This window comes from Desmodus rotundus, chromosome 10 (genome assembly GCF_022682495.2).
Source record: "Desmodus rotundus isolate HL8 chromosome 10, HLdesRot8A.1, whole genome shotgun sequence".
Taxonomy (NCBI): domain Eukaryota; kingdom Metazoa; phylum Chordata; class Mammalia; order Chiroptera; family Phyllostomidae; genus Desmodus; species Desmodus rotundus.
In genome coordinates this window covers 16,821,850-16,841,649 of record NC_071396.1, presented here as the reverse complement: position 1 = coordinate 16,841,649, position 19,800 = coordinate 16,821,850, and the positions used below count along the sequence as shown (strand labels likewise).

General features: G+C 42.2%; 1 protein-coding gene across 6 annotated transcripts in view; it reads left to right on the top strand.

Annotated features, from left to right (window-relative positions):
• CHRM3 (cholinergic receptor muscarinic 3) overlaps positions 1 to 19,800 on the top strand; it is a 454,607-nt gene that overhangs the window by 290,498 nt on the left and 144,309 nt on the right. For 2 of the 6 annotated variants that reach the window (XM_045196416.2, XM_053912952.1), the window contains exon 1: positions 2,312 to 4,748. The exons of 3 other annotated variants lie outside the window; for them this stretch is intronic. The gene's annotated coding sequence lies outside the window, so the exon portion shown is untranslated. Of the gene's footprint in view, positions 1 to 2,311; positions 4,749 to 16,891; positions 18,672 to 19,800 lie in introns of those variants that run through there. One more of the 6 variants, XM_053912953.1, reaches the window with a different exon arrangement.

Here is a 19,800-nt window from a genome sequence, read left to right as displayed (position 1 = left end):
TGCCATGACCAGAGGGTCAAAATTTTTGTATATGTTTAAAAAAATACTTTGATTGACTCATAAAGCCTCAGTTAACTTGGTCCCTGATAAATTTCAGGTAACTTTAGACAGCTTCTATGTTAGTTAACCTTGGTTGTGATTTAAATTACTTAATTGATTTGTGAGCTATTTTGATTTTCCTTATGTTCTTTACTGAATTCTCCAAATATAAGAAGAGGGGGGAAAAAAAGATTGTGTGAAAGCCATTTCTTAGGAAATATATGTGTAAAATCAGGTCTTTATAACTGGAGGGTGGGTGTTTGACTACTAAAGTACGGTGTTTTTCGGACTATAAGACACACTTTCCCCCCAAATTTGGGAGGAAAACGGGGGTGCATCTTGTAGTCTGAATGTAGCTTACCTGCCTCGCTGGGAGGGGGATGGCAGTGGAACAGGGTTTTTTACCCTCTTTTCCTCCTCTAAAATCTCGATACGTCTTATGGGCTGGTGTGCTGGTGTGTCTTATAGTCTGAAAAATACGGTACTGAACATTTTTGTTCAGTAATCTCCTGAACAAAAGCTCCTTTGTAAGCTCCTTTTTCCAGTGTGCAGGAGGATATGGACGTGAGGGCACATTGCCTCTAACACTGTAATTGTAACTTCAAACACAACTTCCCGTGCATTTTCATCAGTGTTTCTGTCTGTTTTGTTCTGAGCAGGCTTGTGTGATGTGATGTCCTCATAAACGAGCTACCACAGTGGGAATCAGAGCCCTGGCATGTAGCTTTGGTCCATTGTCATGATGTAAATACTCCCACTAAAGCCGAAGTCAAATTATCAGTGTGATCTTAGGGAATGCAGATATGGGAAGAGACACCTATAATCAGCCCCCAGCCCCTGTGCACCCCGGCACATTTGCCAGGGGGATGGAAGTGCCTGAAGGTTTGTGTGAGAAATGGAATATCTAACAGAGGGAGACGGTAAAATCAATAATAAAGGTGGATAGATCAGTGTTGGACAAGAGAAAAAGGTCCTATCTAACGAGTTCAAAGGCAACAAATTGGACTGGAATAAATTCATGGAGAGCAGAGGAAGTTGAATGAGTGAGTTTCGCTCCAGGGGTTATTTTGTATGTAAGTTAGGAGAGCAGAGCACTTCTGAGAGTGAAGAAGTGGTGGTTGGCATATGCAATTGGATTGGACGGAATAGTCAAAGTTTGACGGGAAAGATCTGGGAGGGTAGTTGAACAGTGTGGCAGTTCCAGTGGCGATCAGGACTTTTGTACCAGCTTCACTTGACAGAGACACATACATTTATCCAGAATTTAGGAGCTAAGGCATAGCAGCACATATATATATATATATATACATATATATATATGTATATTTATATATATATAAAATGATTGCATTGTTCTTGGGTTGAAAATTTGCAGAACGTGGAGTGATGACAAGAATTCAGGGGAAAGGTGCATATTGGCAACAGGAGTTTTGAAGTGATAGTCTTTGATGTCCAGGATGAAGAAAAAGGATAAAGACAGGTTGACAGTCTCAGTGAGGTCCGAGCACAGACAGAGCAGAAATGTAAAGGTGAGAGAGCGGAAAAGGTGGAGGGTGCTAGTTAGAGACTACCACAGAGTGAGTGGGTGCAGAGGAGCCTGGGGTGGCCATGGGTGGCTCCAGCTGAACCAGACTGGAGGTGAAGGTCATGAGAATGAGTAAGGCAGTTGTTGGATGGTCAGTCAAAGAGACACTGAAGTCACCCAGGATCTCAGGTGGGGTATTAATTAACATGTGCCCGAGTCTTGGGTATGAGGACTCACCGGGATTGCAGACATTTGCAGGGAGAAATGGGGTACACTTGAACAGTGCGAGCCTCAAAACAGAGCATGCTTGACAGGACAGTAAGGGAATCATGTTGTTATGGTGGTAGTGAAGAAAACTGACCACTCGGTGCTCAGATTGTATAGACTATTTTTTTAAACGAAGAGCCTGCACTTTATGAAACGTTAGTCGACGCAGAGAAGAGCCCAGGTGCAGCAAAGGTGGAAAGTGGGGGAAGGCGGTTCTATTGAGCTATGAGAATGCACAGGGAGGTTTTGTTTGGCTTATGTGTTTGTTTAGCTTGGTTTAGATTTGTTAGTTTGCTTTGATTTTCACCATTAACGTAAACATATTTGATGAATATATATTCCAGAAATAGTTATGGGATAAAACTTTAATGGACAATAATTGAAATATCTTCAGTTCCAAAAAGACACAGGTGTTCTTAATCGCCTTCGCTTTTTTTTTTTTTGCATTAAAAGTGTTGCCTGAGTCTTTCTTCCAAAAAAACAAAAAGTTCAAGTGTAAGGTCTGAGATGAATCATGAGGTTCTCAGAATGCATTTTTTAACTCATTTCTCAACTATACATGCTGGGGACCTGAATGAGGCTTAGTCATGTGCTGGACCTATCTGCTTGCTGAGCAGGTAGCACTGGCCTTGCATGCAGTGGGCAGTGTTGACTTTGTTACGCTGCCACCAGGAAAGTGTAGAGCAGGTCCTTTGACTCGTGAGAGCCTTGCTGGACATGTCAGTATCGCAGGCGGAGGTGAGGCCATTTTGGGGGAAGAAATTAAAATATATTTTTAACAGATTATTTCATCACCACTGGAAAATCCTACTATGGAATTTAAGAAGGGGCACATATATATGTTTATAACTGTTGTGCTAGTAAACAGCAACTAAATGTGGTTGTCGATTATTATCTGTTGGTTCGGGGTCGGAGTTACCTTCCTTCACATCCGAGTGGTGACTTATGTGGTAAGCTCCTGGGTGCCAAAAATTTGGGGTTGGTGTGCTTATAGTATTTACTTCCTCAAGGTGTGGTTTATTCTTTTATGGTACTTGTCAGTTCTGGCTTAAACATTGCCCAGGAAGTTCACATACACTGAACAAAGAACGAGCAACCTTACTTGAATTTTGTCCTTCCTCCTTTTCTAAAATTGACAGTCCTTGAGGGCATGTCCTGAAATGACTTGTCCTGCTCTAGCTCAATGGTGGCGTTCTGTGTTTTACCCCTAGTCATTTATCAAGCAACCTCCATGTGCTGTGGCAGAGTGTAGAGTGACAGGCACACAGGCTAGTCCAGGTGATTATTCCACATATATTTCTACTTCATTAGAGGCAGGATTTTGTATTCTGACAAGTAAATGGTATAGGTGTATGGGAAAAAGTAGCAACCACTGAAATGTTTTGCCAGAATTCTCATGTTACAGTACTAAAAAAATGCCAAGAACGATGACAGTGCATGTTATAATGTTCCTTTCAAGTAATAGCGAAGCTTCACTCAGCTGATAGGCAGACCAGCTCCGACTGCATGCGGCTTAGTGGGGAGGCAGGACAAGTGGGTCATTGGTAAACGACACGTATATTTTCTGATCACAATTGGAATCTTAAGTAAGTGGGATAGAATAAACTGAGTTTGGAATTTGAAATAAATCCAGCTTGGAATGTGTCTTGAGACCAAGGTTTATACAAGAGCTACACAAACCTCTCAGCTCGAGACATGACAGGAGGTGCAATGTTCCTGGCACCTAGAGCCAGACAGGGGTTTCCGAAGGGCTGGGGCACAGACCCTGGGTCGGCAGCTACTTGTTTCTCCTTGGGGAAGGACACAGAGGGACTTAATAATACCCTGGGGAGGGAATAACATGCCACCTGGTAGGTGCAAATGTCTACACTTTCTCAGAGGCGGTATTTTTAGTTTGGTGTTGCCAATAAAATCTTTAACCACATTGCCATTTTTCTTTCTCTTGATGTCTGCTTCAATCATTCTAAGCAACTGCACATAGTAACTGATTAGAGAAAAGGAGAAGTGGTTGGAAAAAACACGAGTCAACTTTAATAATTCTGAGCAACCACTCACAGCAACGTATCCCGCCCTGCTGTTAGAGCGGTTTTCTCCCAGGGCAGACTCTGCTGAGCGAAGAGCTCTGCCGGGTCCACAGGGAGCCAGGCTGTGTGCAAGGCTGAAGGGTCCATCACTAACTGGCAGTACATCTTCATCCAAGGTAACTTTAACTAATGCAAAGACTCACTCTGCACAGTTGAAAAACTGACGTGTTTTGTAGGAGTTTAGAAATACTGGTTTAGCTTGGGCTGCAGGCAGGGGCAGGATGCTAGACTCCCAAAAAAGACCATCTGCAAATCAACACACTAGCCAAGGGGGCTGACTCAGAATACGGAGAAGTGGAAAGATAAAAAGGAGTTTAGGGCTGTGGATTAGCTAGAGCTCTTTACAAGTGAGTGGATGAGTGGGAGAGCTGGGAAGCGCAGGAAGTGGTGTTAGTCCTCGGAGCGTGCATGTTGCAGGGTCTGAGTCTGCAGTTGTCGGGAGGGTGGAATCAGTCCCTTGCAGCGCGTATTACGCTTTCCCACTTTAAACAGTAGCGTGTGATTGTGTAGTCCTCCTTCGAGTTCAGGTAAAACCAAGATAAAGGGCTCTTTCAGCAAATATTTGTTTTCCCAGCCGCGGCAGACCTGCCGCGTTCCAGTTTCGGGGCAGCTCTGCCGTGTGTCTCGGCTCCGCTGCTTGGTTTTCTTCTCCGTCATCATCCCTGTTTTAGACTCACAGCGAGCAGATTCCTGCGAGCCCCTGAGCACTGCTGGCCACTTCCTCTGGTGAGCTTAGTGCTGCTGTCTTGTTGCCGCCTAAGACGTTTGGGGATCGCCAGCTCACAGCAATGTCTCCTGACTATGAACACACCTTCAGCAAGTGTGCATTGAAGGTAAGGGGAAAACAGTATGACATTATCTGCTTTAATGCCAATTTTACTTAAACAAAAGTGGGATTTCAGGCATGGCCCTGTTGTGTAGCTCACCTTTAAGTAGCAGTGCCGGGATTCAGGGTAGAAACAAGAGTTTGTTGAAGAGCAAGTGAACATTCGCGTGGAGGAGTCGTGCCCTCCACGCCACACCCTTCTGCTGCCTCGGGAAGGAGGGGCTCGCGCCTGTGTGCTGCCCCGCGCACACGCGGGGTGGAGCTGCTCCGTGACGGAAAGGACGCGGTGTGTGCATGCACACGTGGCCCATGCGATGGCAAGAGCCGGGGATTGCTTCTGAAAACCTTGGTTCCAACTCTAGGCTCAGCGGGATTTTTCAACACTGAACTTGGAGCTGGGCCTAAAAATACATACCCAGCGGACCTGGGTATGTATTGTTTTCAGTTTTGAAGGTCAGGGTGAAGACTTGCACCAGTGTCATAGCTGTGTCGTTGCTCCAGTGTTCAGGGGGAGGGGCTGGATGTGTCACGTGTGCGAACCACAGGTTAGCGAGGAGCCCCCGCAGTGAGCAGAACCCGAGTGTATGTTCTGCTGAGACCGAAAACCTCGTCTTTGCAGATACTGTTCACGTCACGCGTTAAAGCCACTGGCAGCTAATGACTTAGTCATTTATTCAGAGACACGGTGGCACTAAATGAAAAACTGAGGTTTAAAACAGAATTAAAAGTTGTGTGAAATTACACAGCTCAGCTTGGGCTATGCAAATGAAATGGCGAAGCTCTCGTTCCTTTGGCCCCACGGCACACGTCAGGACGTTGTCACATTGCAGATGCTCCACGTGAACAAAGAGCAGAAGGGAGCACATTCTAAGTGCTCCGGATACTTCCAAATGCTTAACCCCGAGCCTTAAAGAGTTCTGTCTGTCTGTAGGCACATGGGGAATTTGAGTGCGTATTAGTTTCTGTTTGGATTTGCTCTGACTTGTTTCCCGAGCTTTTACTATCAAACGCACAAACAGGCATGTCTAAAGGGAAAACAGCCTGATGTAGTTCGTGTTGAAACCCGTGAGTATTGTTAGGCCTCCTTACACATGATAAACTGGTAGTCTCCTTGAATATAATGAAAATATGAACAAGTGATCACCCTGTAAATTTATTCATGTAATTTTTCTCTGTGAATAAATTTTCTTCTTTAAGCATTTATGGCATGGAGTGATTTTGTTTACAGGCAATGTGCATTTAAAAATTACATTTTTGTTTTATTTACACTCAACTGAAATAGATTTGAGAAGAACATAAATTTAATCAAGGATCTCCATAAATTATTATAACATGAAAATTATGTACAGTGAAATGTTAAATATTCATAATTTTATTCAGGCGATCCAGTTAAAGGAGTACCCAGCTGAAGGTAACCCGTCAAAAGCCCAAATTCTATACGGTGCAATGACGCCTATTTCTCCGAAGCTCAGTGCACTTTAAGTTCTTACAGCAAATGAGCACCTGTGGGATTCTGTGAGGGAAGCTCCCGTTGGCGGGATGCGGAGTGCGGAGGATGCGCTCGGTGGTGGATGAGACAGGGCAGCACTGCCCAGCTCACCCACTGTGGGGCATTGTGTCCCAGCGCAGACAGCCGCCTGGTCAGAATTCCTGGCATTTCAGGGGCAAGTGGGGAGAAACATATTCAAATGATGAGCATGGCATTCAACCTGAGGATTGGCATTTTTATTAAGAAATCATTAATGTCTTCAGGGATTCTAAACACAGTAAAGACTGTGTAGCCCACCCATGGATGACTAACAAATTTCATTAACAGTCATTACAAGGTTTCATACTAAAAGCAGGTCAAAGTAGTAGTCTATATTTTAATGACATACAGAAAAACTACCCTCCTAAAAGATTAAAAAGAATGAAAAAATCCTTTAATGTATGCTCAGTTCAAATGAAAATGTTCTGTAATGGGAAATACAAAAGCCATGTTAAACATATAATCTGGTTGGAGATTTTAGGAATGTGTTACGTACATTCATGAACAACTGGAGGAAAAGGCAAACGAGGCAAAAGTATAACAATGTCTCGTAAAAAAATAAATGTTGCGGCAGGTGAGGGAAGGAATCAAGCTGATGGGACAGATTTTTTAGAACAAGGAAGTATTTTTAAGATGGACCTTAAAAATGGCTAAAATTTGACCTCTCAGCAAAGGGTATGGAATGGCAATCCAGACCATGAAACTCTAGAAGAAACTGAAAAATAATTACTTTATTTACTTTGAAATAATACATTAATTATTTATAAAGATGTAGTCTCCCGGAACATGCTGAAAAGATTGACTGAATCCTGTGAAATGAGCCTTCATTTCAGTCGACGGACAGTTAATGAAATGAAATGCGCTCGACGCCCACCGGTCTTATGCACCTGAACCCCCCATACACCCAGTTGGCTTTCTGAGCAGGTTCTATTGCCACCCAGCACCGCCCCCCCCAATCGAGTATTATTTTTACCAACTTACAAAATCTTTCATCCTGCAGTTTAATAATAAACAGGACTCAAAGAACTAAGTCTGGAGGCATAGGTTCCGGTCTTGACCTTGTGGCCTAGCCTGCTGGCTTTATGACTTGGCTCCTCCTTTCCTACACCTCCCTTTTCATTTTCCTCCTTGGGGTAATCACTCGTTAACCGCACTGAGCCACATATGTGCATGGTCTGCAATGCATGTGTGGTAAAGAATCTTCATTACTTAGTATGTTAAATACAACTTTATACAAATAATACATTTCATTTAGAGCTAAAGTAACATATGCAAGAGTGGCATTTACACCAATCATTCAAATGCATTCTTTCCAGCCTGGAAAAGGTACATATTTATTTTAAGAACATTTGTAAACGCGATTGTACTTTACTGGATCCATTTCTTTGACTTTGGTTTCTTAAATAGGAATACATTCCAGGTTAGAAATAGAGCAGATATCAGTTAAGAGATTATAAAAATTTCAAAGGGGAGTAAGTCAAACCAGGTTTGGTTGATTGTCATCACTATATTAATTGGCTTTGATTGAAGCTTGACAGTTTCTAACCGATGCATCTACTGTTCCTTGGACTCGGCGGAGACTGAGGAATCCCTCAGTGCTCTCTGTGTTCTAACGGGAGAAAGGCACTGAGCTGCAGTGTCAGGGACACCTGCCTCTGGCGGCATGAAGAAGAGGTAGTTACCTCAACTGCCTGAGCTCCCTCACTCAGTTATCTGCCAGGAACACCAGTGTGTGAAGTGGTGCCCTTCATGACCATAAAACTGCCTAAGTGATTCCCACAGATGTTACGGGATTAAAGTGTTTTCTAAAATATAACTGAATCATAGCTTTTAAAAAAAATGCTATCTTGTCAAAATTCTTTTTGAAAGGTCAATAATTTATATCAGCTTTTCTAGAGATGATATGAACAGCATTAGATTTTCTACTTATTTTAGACTTTATGTTTTCAACTTTATTTCTTAAACGCGTGATGAGTGATGAGGACGGGCACACTCAACAAGTAGGCAAGTGCGTCTTCAGCGCCCCTGCTGCCGTCACTACACCCACCACACCCCTGCAACTTGCAGAAGCTGCCCTGGGTGCCGAGGCGGTGTTTGGTCCTTCGCATCCGGTATCTCACTGTGCCCATTGCGTGGAGGCTGTAGGTGATTAAACATCATCCCTCTTCACTGATGCAAGTTTTCAAGATATTTCTAGAACTGGACTGGGAACTGCCGTGGTCATTGCCACTGACCCGGGACTAACACAGCCCATGCAGGGGCCTCCTAATCCCCCTTTTAAAAATATATTAAACAGTACTATAAAATATTACTAAAAATCTTATGTAAATGTCTTTAAACCCTTCCATACCCCAACAATATCTCAAAGGGGTCAGCAAACCACAGCCCTCAGGTAAAAGCTGCCCCCTACCTGTGGTTGTCAATAAAGTTTTATTGGAACAAGCTATGCTCGCCGCCACTGAGCGCCTGCTGATTCTGGAACATGTGGATGAGGCCCTGGGGTGCAGACTTGACACGCTCATCCAAGTGACTGCCACGAGGTTCAGTTTCAGGAAATCCAGGGCTCTCACCCCAAGAAATTGGAAACAAACCCTATTTTGTGAATGCATGTGTTTTGGCCTTCAGCTGATATTCACGAAAGCAAGGTGTGTGATCTCTTACTTTGATGTGGGGTTGAAAACCCACACACATGCCTCATCTTCTCTACCCGTATCAGCATCGGTCAAGGCCAGCAGTCCTGCCTTGGTAGGTACTGGGACAATTCTGACTTGAAGAGAATGCTGACTTAGGTGGGCGTGGGCCCATTCCAGTCCTTATAAACCTCTCCGATTCACAGAAATGTGTCTTGAGCTTTCAGCGGAGTGTTGCCGTGTGATTCTTCTTACCAAGTCACTTGTTGGTAACTGATGCTACTGTAAATGCTACTGATTCTTTGTTCTTTTCTGCATTCTTATACCAGAGCCTTCTTTCAGGCTCTTATCATCTCTGTACCTGGTTACCAGCCTGTTACTTATTCTCACCTGTGAGCTTGCCTCAGCCCCGCCCCTCCACGTTGCCTCCCAGCACTACCTGCAACGATGCATTGCCTGCTGTGCCACATGCCGGCCACCCACGTGTGGGAGGTAAGCATTTCAGGATGGCATCTCCTTTGATCTAGCTGCAGCCCCCTCTCTAACGTGCCTTATTTTGCACTTTGGAAGTTACTTAGGAAATTATTTCGTAAAAATTAATTCCCAGGTAGAAAACTTCTAGCTTTATCATTGTCTGTGGATCGATGGCACCATGCTTTCTTTGCTTTTGTAGTGCAATACTAGGGTGCTTCACTTATTCTACCATCATGGTCATTAAATTGAAGCTTGAAAAATAAACACGGAGTATATTACTTACCACTTGTTTCCAAAATATTGTGAGTTCAACGAAAAAACATGGTAGGTAGAAATATAAATACATGAGCTAAAACTGAAAATACTTCCCCTTCAGATGAATGCAGATAAAGTACGCACTATAGCACTAAAATGTACGCGAGCGTATGTTTTTATAGTTGGAGCAATTCCATCCTGTGACCCCCGACGTACTCTTTGCTTCCATGGACGGTCATGCTTTTCAGGCCAAATGTTCCACAACATAAGTATAGATAGTACAGCTGCCCGGTCTGTTAGCTTTCAAGCTTCTTGATGACCAGGAAGTTCTCACTGTGCTTGGAAAAGGAGGACACTTTTTGACCAGTCAGTAAATGCCATTGATTGGCTGCCTGAGGGTCAGACAATGAATTTTGAATTGTTTAACCAACAGTAATGAGAGTTTTGCTGTCTGGCTAAATACTTTTTTTTTTAAAGATACACATAGATTTTACTTTTTTTTTTAAGTTTTATTTATTTTTAGAGAGAGGGGGAAGGAGGAAGAGGGAAACATCAGTGTGTGGTTACCTCTCAGGTGCCCCCTACTGGGGGCCTGGCCTGCAACCCAGGCATATGCCCTTACTGGGAATCAAACCCATGACCCTTTGGTTCCCAGGCCCAGTACTCAATCCACTGAGCCACACTAGTCAGGGCTGGCTAAATACTTTAGAAAGACTTCTTGGCCCTAATATCCAGCCTAGAAGTTGCCAACTATTCCAAGGGGGTAAAGGTGAATTGGGTAAAAAGTAAAAAACAAAACAAAATAGAACAACAACAAGAAACACTGTTGGTTTGAATTCAAGTTGTCAATATACAGCTTGATAATTGAGGTGTGCACATTTCTCCTTTTAAAAATATATTAAACAGTACTATAAAATATTACTAAATATCTAGTGTAAATGTCTTTAAACTCTTCCATACCCCGATAGTATCTCAAAGGGGTCAGCAAACCACAGCCCTCAGATAAAAGCTGCCCCCGGCCTGTGCTTGTCAATGAAGTTTTACTGGAACAAGCTATGCTCCTTTGTTTGCACACTGATCATGACTGCTTTTATGCTAAAGTGGCAGAATCGAGCAGTTGCAACAAAGGCTATGAAATAAAAATTCTTAGCTCTTCAATAAAATGTTTGCTAACTTCTGATCTAGCATATTATCTGTTACAATTTTTTGTGTAGGTATAGTTATGTTAATATGTAATTTTGGTGTATCGTGAGTGATATATGTTTCACCTCTGTGTTAAAAATAATGCCCATATTGGCACTGAACATTTGAATGAAAAGTGATGGTAGATTTATAGTACCCACGGAGTTAATGTGCCATGTTCCTAAGCTTGGCCTCGTTTGTTCACCATTTAATGTTTAGTTTATTTTCTTATATTTTGACTGGGTCTGATTTACCTGTTTAAAAATGACACATATACTTCATAAAATATAAAATTTTAAAGTGTCTCCTTTTATCCAGAGAGAATTGTTAAGGGGTTGAACCAGGATTTGGGGCTAGAGCTCACCTGTATGGCCCCAGCAACTTCTATCCTGCGTGTCTACGAGAAGCACGGGGTTAGCTCATGCACAAAACTCTTGGCTGAATCAGTGGGTGATAATTCTGTCTGTGACCAAAGGTAAAATCCTGGAGATTTTTTGTCTTACTTTTCCTTCTGTGGAAACAGACATGACAGTACTTGTGTGCCAGACCAGCTGGAGGAAATGACGTGTTGGTGAAGCTGGGTGTTTGTGAAAAAACAAGAATAACTTCTTAATTATCATCATGTCAGCATCTTGCAGTGCCTGATCGATAGCAGTGTTTATTAGATATTTTTCTGAATTAATAATGATGTAATAGAGAATGTAGATGTTCTGGAAGGCTGCTGGAAGCCAGAACAACAGTTAAACATGTTCCTTGGAGAGCCAGCAGACCTGGGCTTGAGTGCCAGCTTCCCCACTCGCTGCCTCCGTCACTTTACACACAGTAGTGAAATGTTAAGCCACAGCCTTGTTGTCTGTGTGCCAGGGGTCTAACAGCGCCCCCTCATGAAGTTATTGTGAAGATCAAATGGTAAAATCCAAGTAAAGTGCCCAGCATACAGCCAGCTCTCAGTAAACGTGCGTTATTACCATGAATGAATATGAGTCTTAGGTGAAGAGACAAGCCTGTTTTGAAGGCAATCCTTCTTTGCAGGTCTTCATCTTCTGTTTGGATGGAATTGTTATTCTTTGTTGCTTACCTAAGCCCAAAATAATGGATATTAAAATGTTCTCTAATTTCCAAATGTCAGGTCATAATTTTTTTTTTGCCAATTGAACCCTTGACAGTAAAATACTTTTTCTGACCTTTTTTGGGTGAAACAATTGGTGTCACCCATTGTTTTAAAAGTCCCTATTTAATTTTCAAACTCTTTTGTGCTACTTTTTCCTGATGCTTATTATAGGTTTAGAATTGTATGCTATAAAAAGTATTTGGCTGGGTGTGCTCTTATAATGAAAGTAATTTAATTGGTCATCTGCCTCCACAGATCAGCAGGGGTCAAAGTGACCTTTTTAAGAGTCCATGAGAGAGAGAGGTATTAGAGAGGGGGGAGGAAATCCAGCCTCCCCACCACTACTGACAGGGAAGCTCTCCTGAGTCCTCCCCTGGCATGGACAGCTCGTCACCCACATCTGTTCGGTCTCTTCCACACAAGTTGACAATTCGGGGACAAGGGCCCCGGAACACACTGCACTGCTATACTCACACAGCAGTGTCAGGGACTCTTGCCGCCTTTGAAGTCTCCTTGGTGAGCTCTCCAAGATTACAGTTGTTACACTGAAAAAAATACAACACAACAATCAACACCTTTCTTAAAGTGGGGATACCCCGACCAAGTTAATTTACATACTGCTTCCTTTTCACGTGATGTCAGCAGGATTAAAGAGTCCACCTCCTCCCTGCCTGTTGTAACGAGGGTTTCCTATACTAGAGCAGTCATTATGCTTCTCTCAGAACATATGAAGGGGGGCCCAAAAAACTGGAATCTTGGGAGGGCGGGCCCCTTGTAGGACAGGCTTCCCCCACTAGGGGAGTGTTCCAGGATCCCGTCTGTATCATCAGTGTACCAGCTGGCGTTGTCTTGAGAGTCTGAGTTCGGCTTCAGTGACATTTTTTTGAAGACTCTTTTAACATCTTTGCCCATTTCATAATGGGTGATTTACAAGTGCACCTGCCCACACAGCACTGAGTGCTCAGCAGTTTTTGATCAAAAGTAGCATGATCCGCATGCCCCACCCTCCCTATTCACCTGATCTGAGACTCCATCAGCCTGGCCATCCCTGTGCACCCCACCCTATTGATTCCCTGAGACCCCAGCCCACCCAAACTATGTGCCCACCCACGCCATTTCCAGTGGCTTTTTGATACAAAAGACCTATCTTGGCTCATGCCTTGGACTTCACCAAAATGTCTCACAGGTTCACAAAATCCCAACAAGCAGCATTAGTTTCGGGGTGATTCGTACCTCCTGCTAAACAGCCCCAAGCACTGTAGCAGTGCCAGCCAGTCTCAGTTTGTGACTTGGTCTCTCCCAGGCACTTCCAAGCCAGCACAGTGGAAGCCATCTGCAGATCACTTCGTAGCTCATATGAGGTGGCACTGGGCAGGGCACAGGCAGCAGCTGAACTTGGCCTATACCTCCCAAAAGGCCCCAGAATGAACATACCCAGTGGCCAGCTTCAGTCTGCAGTGGAATGTCATCCAACCACCTCCAGGAGCTACACACTCGAAGGGAAGACTTGGCAGTCGCCCGAGCCCACTCAAGTGAACACTGCCCTGCGGGGCCAGCTCCTGCCCACAGCTCCTCCACTGCCATCTTGGCCAGTCCTCACAGCCAGTTAGTCTGAAGGTCAATCTGTCCAAATGACAGGCCAACCACAATCAAGGCTCAACTATGACAGGAAGACATATACAGTCCACACAAGGGACACACCTGGTGCTCTCAGCTCAAGTTACCAAGGAGACTATGGCAGTGGACCCCATGGGACACCTACTACATAAGGCCACTCTACCAAGACCAGGGGACAGAACAGATCTACCTAATACACAGAAATAAACACGGTGTGCGTAGCCAAATGAGGAGAAAAAAAATGTTTCAAATGAAAGAACAGCAACAACAACAAAACAAACCCCAGAGAAAGAACTAAACACATGCAGACAATCTACTAGATGCAGAGTTTAAAACACTGATTACACGGATGCTCAATGATCTCAGTGAGAATTTCCACAAAGGAGAAGGAACATAAAATTGGAGATAGAAAATATGAAAAAGAAACAATCAAAAATAAAAATATAATAACTGCAATGAAAAAAAATACATTAGAGGGTATCAACAGCAGATCAGATGAAGCAGAGGACTGAATCAATGATTTGAAAGATAAGGTAGCAGAAAACACACAATCAGAACATGAAAAGGAAAAAAACAGTTTAAAAAATGGGGATAGTTTTGGGGGCCTCTGAGACAGTATCAGGCTTACCAACATTTGCATCATTGGGGAAGGAAGGAAAATAGAGCAAGGGAATGAGAACCTATTTGATGAAATAATGACAGAAAACCTCCCTAACCTGGTGAAGGAAATAGACACACAAGCCCAGAACCTAAAGAGGCTCACTCCAAGACACATTATAATTAAAATGTCAAAGGTTACAGACAAAGAAAGAATCATAAAAGCAGCTAGAGGAAAGCTGTTAATTACTACAAGGGAGCTCCTATAGGACTGTCAGCTGATTTCACAACAGGAACTTCTCAGGCCAGAAGGGATTGGCAAGAAATATTTACACCGATGAAAAGAAGGACCAAGATTATTCTACCCAGCAAATGGTCATTGAGGATTGAAGAACAGAAAAAGAGCTTCCCAGGCAAGAAAAGGCTAAAGAAATTCACCCACCAAACCAGTATTACTAGAAAGTTAAAGGGACTTCTTTAAGAAGAAGGAAAAAAAAGATAAAAACTGTGAATAATAAATTGGCAATAACTACATACCTATCAACAATTACATTAATTGGGAATGGGTTAAACTAATCAAAAGACATAGAGTAACTAAATGGGTAAAAATATGAAAACCCTTACATATGCTGTGTATAAGACTCATGTCAGCTTGAAAGAGACACATGGACTGAAAGTAAAGGATGGAGAAAGGTATTTTATGCAGATGAAAACAAACAAACAAAAATCTAGGGTAGCAATACTTATACCAGACAAAATAGTCTTTAAAACAATGGCTATACCAAGAGATATCCAAGGACCCAGCATTTCCACTCCTGGGTATTTATCCAAAGAAATCCAAAACACTAATTAAGAGAAAAACATATGTATCTGTATGCTCATTGCCACGTTATTTACAGTAACTGAGATATGGAAGCAAGCCAAGTACCCATCAATAGATGACTAGATGACTAGGTAAAGAAAAGGTGGTCCATGCATGCAATGGATATGACACAGCCATTATGAAGAATGCAATCTTGCCATTTGCAACAGCATGGATGGACTATGCTAAGAGGGTACTGTGCTCAATGACATATGTCAGAAAGAGAAGGGCATATACCCTATCATTTCATTTTATGTGGATTCTAAAAAAATAAACAAACAAAGCAGAAATAAACTCAGATACAGAGAACACTTTGATGGTTACCAGATCCAACAGAGATGGGTAAACAGATGAAGGGATTAAGAAGCACAAATTGGTAGTTACAGAATAGTTACAGTGATATAAATACAGCACAGGGAATAATAGTTACATTGTAATAACTATGTATGGTGTCAGCTGGGTTCTAGAATTACTGGGGGAATCACTTTATAAGCTACCATATTTTCCATGTATAATGCACACCCAAGATTTGGCCCAAAATTTCAGGGAAAAAATTGCTCATTTAAATTTTTTATCTCAATTATTTATTTATTTATATTTAGATAGCTGTTTTTTGTATTATAAAGAAATTTTAGCAATTATTTTTAAACATATATGATACAAGAAATTTTATGTAACAAATAATTACAAAACACAAGAACAGATACAAGGTATTTCAGGTACTACACATGTATAATGTGCACCCCTATTTTTCCCTCAAAAGTCTGGTCAAAAAGTATGCATTATGCATGGCAAAATATGGTATTTAAGTGTCTAGTCATTGGGTTGTATACCTGAAACTAACATAATATTGTATGTCAACTATAGCTGAAAAATAAAGATTTTTTTTTTAAAGGCAAATGAGCTCACATCTCTTTATTAGCCTGTGTGCAGTGTGAGGAGTACGCACGCTTCAGTTTCATGCTAAAGCGAGATGCTTGTCTTCAGTGAAAGGAGAGCAGTTGTTTCAAATGCAAACTGAACTGGCTGCCCTTTTTCAGCAAAGTCCATGTGTACTTGAGAAAACTACTAACAGACAAACTCTATAGTTAGTCAACTGGGAGTTTTGCAGGTGTTTTCTCAAAAAGGAATCAAATTAGCTGTCACTTCATGAAAAATAGTTGACAATACTTGCTGCCAATGGTAAAATTCAACTTTTCAAGTAAAAATTAAAATTTTGGAAAAATTATATCTGCTACTGTGAGTTTAACAGCCTTATTAATATTTAAAGAGTTTTCTGATCAGATAAGTGGTAGTATTATTTAATGTGACTTTTTTTGTGTTATATAATTAAGTGTGTTGAAATTTGGAAGGTCTGCATAATTCAGTGGACTAAATTTTTTAAAAAATGCAAGATGCTACCAGATCATCACCCATGGGCAAAGGATTCATTTAAATACAATGGGTTTTAATGTAACACAGTGTGAAAACTTTACAGATATGGTTTGGGATTTCCCATTACATCTCAATGTATCTCACACTTAAGAAATCACCACTTGTTGTGTTTAGGTGTATTTTCAAAGTGAAATGCTACAATTACTTTTAAAAAGCTTTTTAAAACTAGTCTCTTGATGATATATCTGTGTGAAGCTGGGTTTTCTTCATGTATTTCAATCAAACAACTGAAATCAGAATCTAACTATCTTCTATAAAATCAGACATTAACGCAACTTGCAAAAATGTAAAGCAGTGCTACTCTGACCAATAAATTTTTGTTTTAGAAAACACAACCTCTTTGTAACAAAATTACATTATTTGTGCTAACGTGTAATTGGGTTGTTGTTATTTTAAATTATTTTTTGAATTCTGTTTTAATTTTTATTATGGTAGGTAGGTAGGTAGATAGATAATAGATATAAACAAAATGTCTTCAGCGTAGTGATAATTTTAATAGAGTGTAAAGGAGGAGGATTGGAGACCACTATTTGGAGAGCCCGTTTGGTAGATGCAGGGGCTGCGCATTCAAAACAGTCTCTTGCTTCACAGTTTCATAGAGGAAGCAGATGAGCAAGGCAGCTGGAACATCCCACAGGATACTGACATGTAAGTCTGTTATAGAACGGACCCATGGCGGGGGGGCAAGATACTGTTACCAAATGAAACCCCTCTCCTGGGGTCCCCATGTACTAGGTTTGTCTTACCTGCCGCCAGGGAATTGGAATTATGGCTCTCAAGTTTGGCGAAAAGGAAAGGAACTATTTATTTAAAAGTACATTAAAATCCCAAAGTCCCTTAAAACACCCACAAACACACAGTTCTTTCTTCCCCGCTTTGCCCAGTCAGGGGTACTGTATCTCAGGAAAAAAAGAGAAGTCCGTGGCTCAGGTAGTCCCCAGTTCTTCCCAGTAATCTGAGCTCAGCTGGCAGGCCTCCCGAGGTTCCCAGCACCATCAGCTGTGTCGCCAGGATCTCCAGTTCTTAATCCAAACCCACGTGGCAGCTTCTCACGGCCCACCAGTGAGAGTCCTTTCACCCCTTTCCTTCCTGCAGCATCTCTCCTGAGTTCTTCCAAATTGCTAAGACAGAGCTCTGCATGGATGCTACGTCTTGCTTTCCAGCTTCCTAAGCCACATCGTTAAGGGAGCCCCAACACTTCAGGATTAGCCCCCAAAACCCTGTGGTTCCCCCTCACGAAAACGGAGTGGTTCCAATCCACAAGGCTGCTGTGCCTGGGTTTAAATCCCTGCACGAATTTTCCTCTGCGTACCTATTCCCGACTCCTCCCACAATCAGATAGGCCTGCCAGAATTCTTGTATTTCTCCAGGTTTTCTGGGCTGCCATAGTGAGTCTGGGCAGGGATGGCCCCATGGCATGGAGCCAAGCAACAAGCTCTCATGCAGGCAGGCACTGTGACCGGGGGAGCTGCCTCCCAGTTATATATATCATGGGTCAAAGTCCCTCCCATCTCCCTGGCTCAAAGCCTGGCCACAACCACTTAACATATGTATAAAACTATCCAAAAGTTATAGACATGTTAAATAACCACTTTTGCAGTTATTTGCAAAACTGTTGATATGCAAAATAACTTCTAATGGTCCTGCTCCATGTGTCCCATCCCCTAGTTCAGACTGGTAGGGTGATGATATCCTATATTTTTAATATTTCCTGGACACCCCGAGTTCTGAATCCCATTACAAATTCCTCTGGGGGGGCCTCGTTGCACCCCATTACAAGTCCATATGGTGCTGTGGGAAGAGAGAGGCAGGACTTCTAACACAGGAGGGGCAGAGGGCTTCTAAAAGAAAATGTCACTGTATCTGAGTCTTAAAGTTTATCTGGATCTTGAAGTTCAAGTACACATTAAGCTAATAACAAAAGAGTGGGCATTCTCATAGAGAACAGTCTATTCAGAGAAACCAATAGCAAGAGAACATGCTATGTTCTGGAAATAGCCCCTATCAGTTGCCTGAGTGACCCAGGGTGGGGAGCTGGGCATCAGAACTCACATGTGATTCTGACCACAGGGAAGGGGTCCAACTGAAAGGTCCACATCACCAGAACAGAACTCTAGCATGGAGGATCAGTGCGTTTGGGGAAGACTGGAGAGGGAGACACAACTTAGGACGTCATGCAACCATCTGAGAGAAAAATGATCAAAGCCTGAATAAAGCCTGGCAGGGCCAGGAGTGAAGAAGTGGGTTTGAGCAACTTTTTTAAAAAATATATTTTATTGATTATGCTATTACAGTTGTCCCATTTCCCCCCTTCACTCCACTCCACCCTGCACACCCCCTCCCACCAACATTCCCCCCCCTTTAGTTCATGTCCATGGGTTATATATATACGTTCTTTGGCTTCTACATTTCCTATACTATTCTTACCCTCACCCTGTCTGTTTTCTACCTACCATTGATGCTACTTATTCTCTGTACCTTCCCCCATCTCTCACCCTCCCACTCCCCTGTTGATAACCCTCCATGTGATCTCCATTTCTGGGGTTCTGTTCCTGTTCTACTTGTTTGCTTAGTTTGCTTTTTTTTGTTTGTTTGTTTTAGGTGTGGTTGTTAATAACTGTGAGTTTGCTGTTTTTTACTGTTCGTATTTTTTCTTCTTTTTCTTATATAAGTGCCTTTAACATTTCATAAAATAAGGGCTTGGTGATGATGAACTCCTTTAACTTGACCTTTTCTGGGAAGCACTTTATCTACCCTTCCATTCTAAATGATAGCTTTGCTGGATAGAGGAATCTTGGATGTAGGTCCTTGCCTTTCATGACTTCAAATACTTCTTTCCATCCCCTTCTTCCCTGTAAGGTCTCTTTTGAGAAATCAGCTAATAGTCTTATGGGAACTCCTTTGTAGGTAACTGTGTCCTTTTCTCTTGCTGTTTTTAAGATTCTCTCCTTCTGTTTCATCTTGGGGAATATAATTATGATGTGCCTTGGTGTGTACTTCCTTGGGTCCAGCTTCTTTGGGACACTCTGAGCTTCCTGGACTTCCTGGAAGTCTATTTCCTTTGCCAGATTGGGGAAGTTCTCCTTCATTATTTGTTCAAATAAGTTTTCAATTTTTTGCTCTTCCTCTTCTCCTTATGGTACCTGTATAATTCAGATGTTGGAATGTTTAAAGATGTCCTGGAGGTTCCTAAGCCTCTCCTCATTTTTTTGAATTCTTGTTTCTTCATTCTTTTCTGGTTGGATATTTCTTTCTTCCTTCTGGTCCACACCATTGATTTGAGTTCCAGTTTCCTTCCCATCACTATTGGTTCCCTGTACATTTTCCTTTGTTTCACCTAGCATAGCCTTCATTTTTTCATCTAATTTG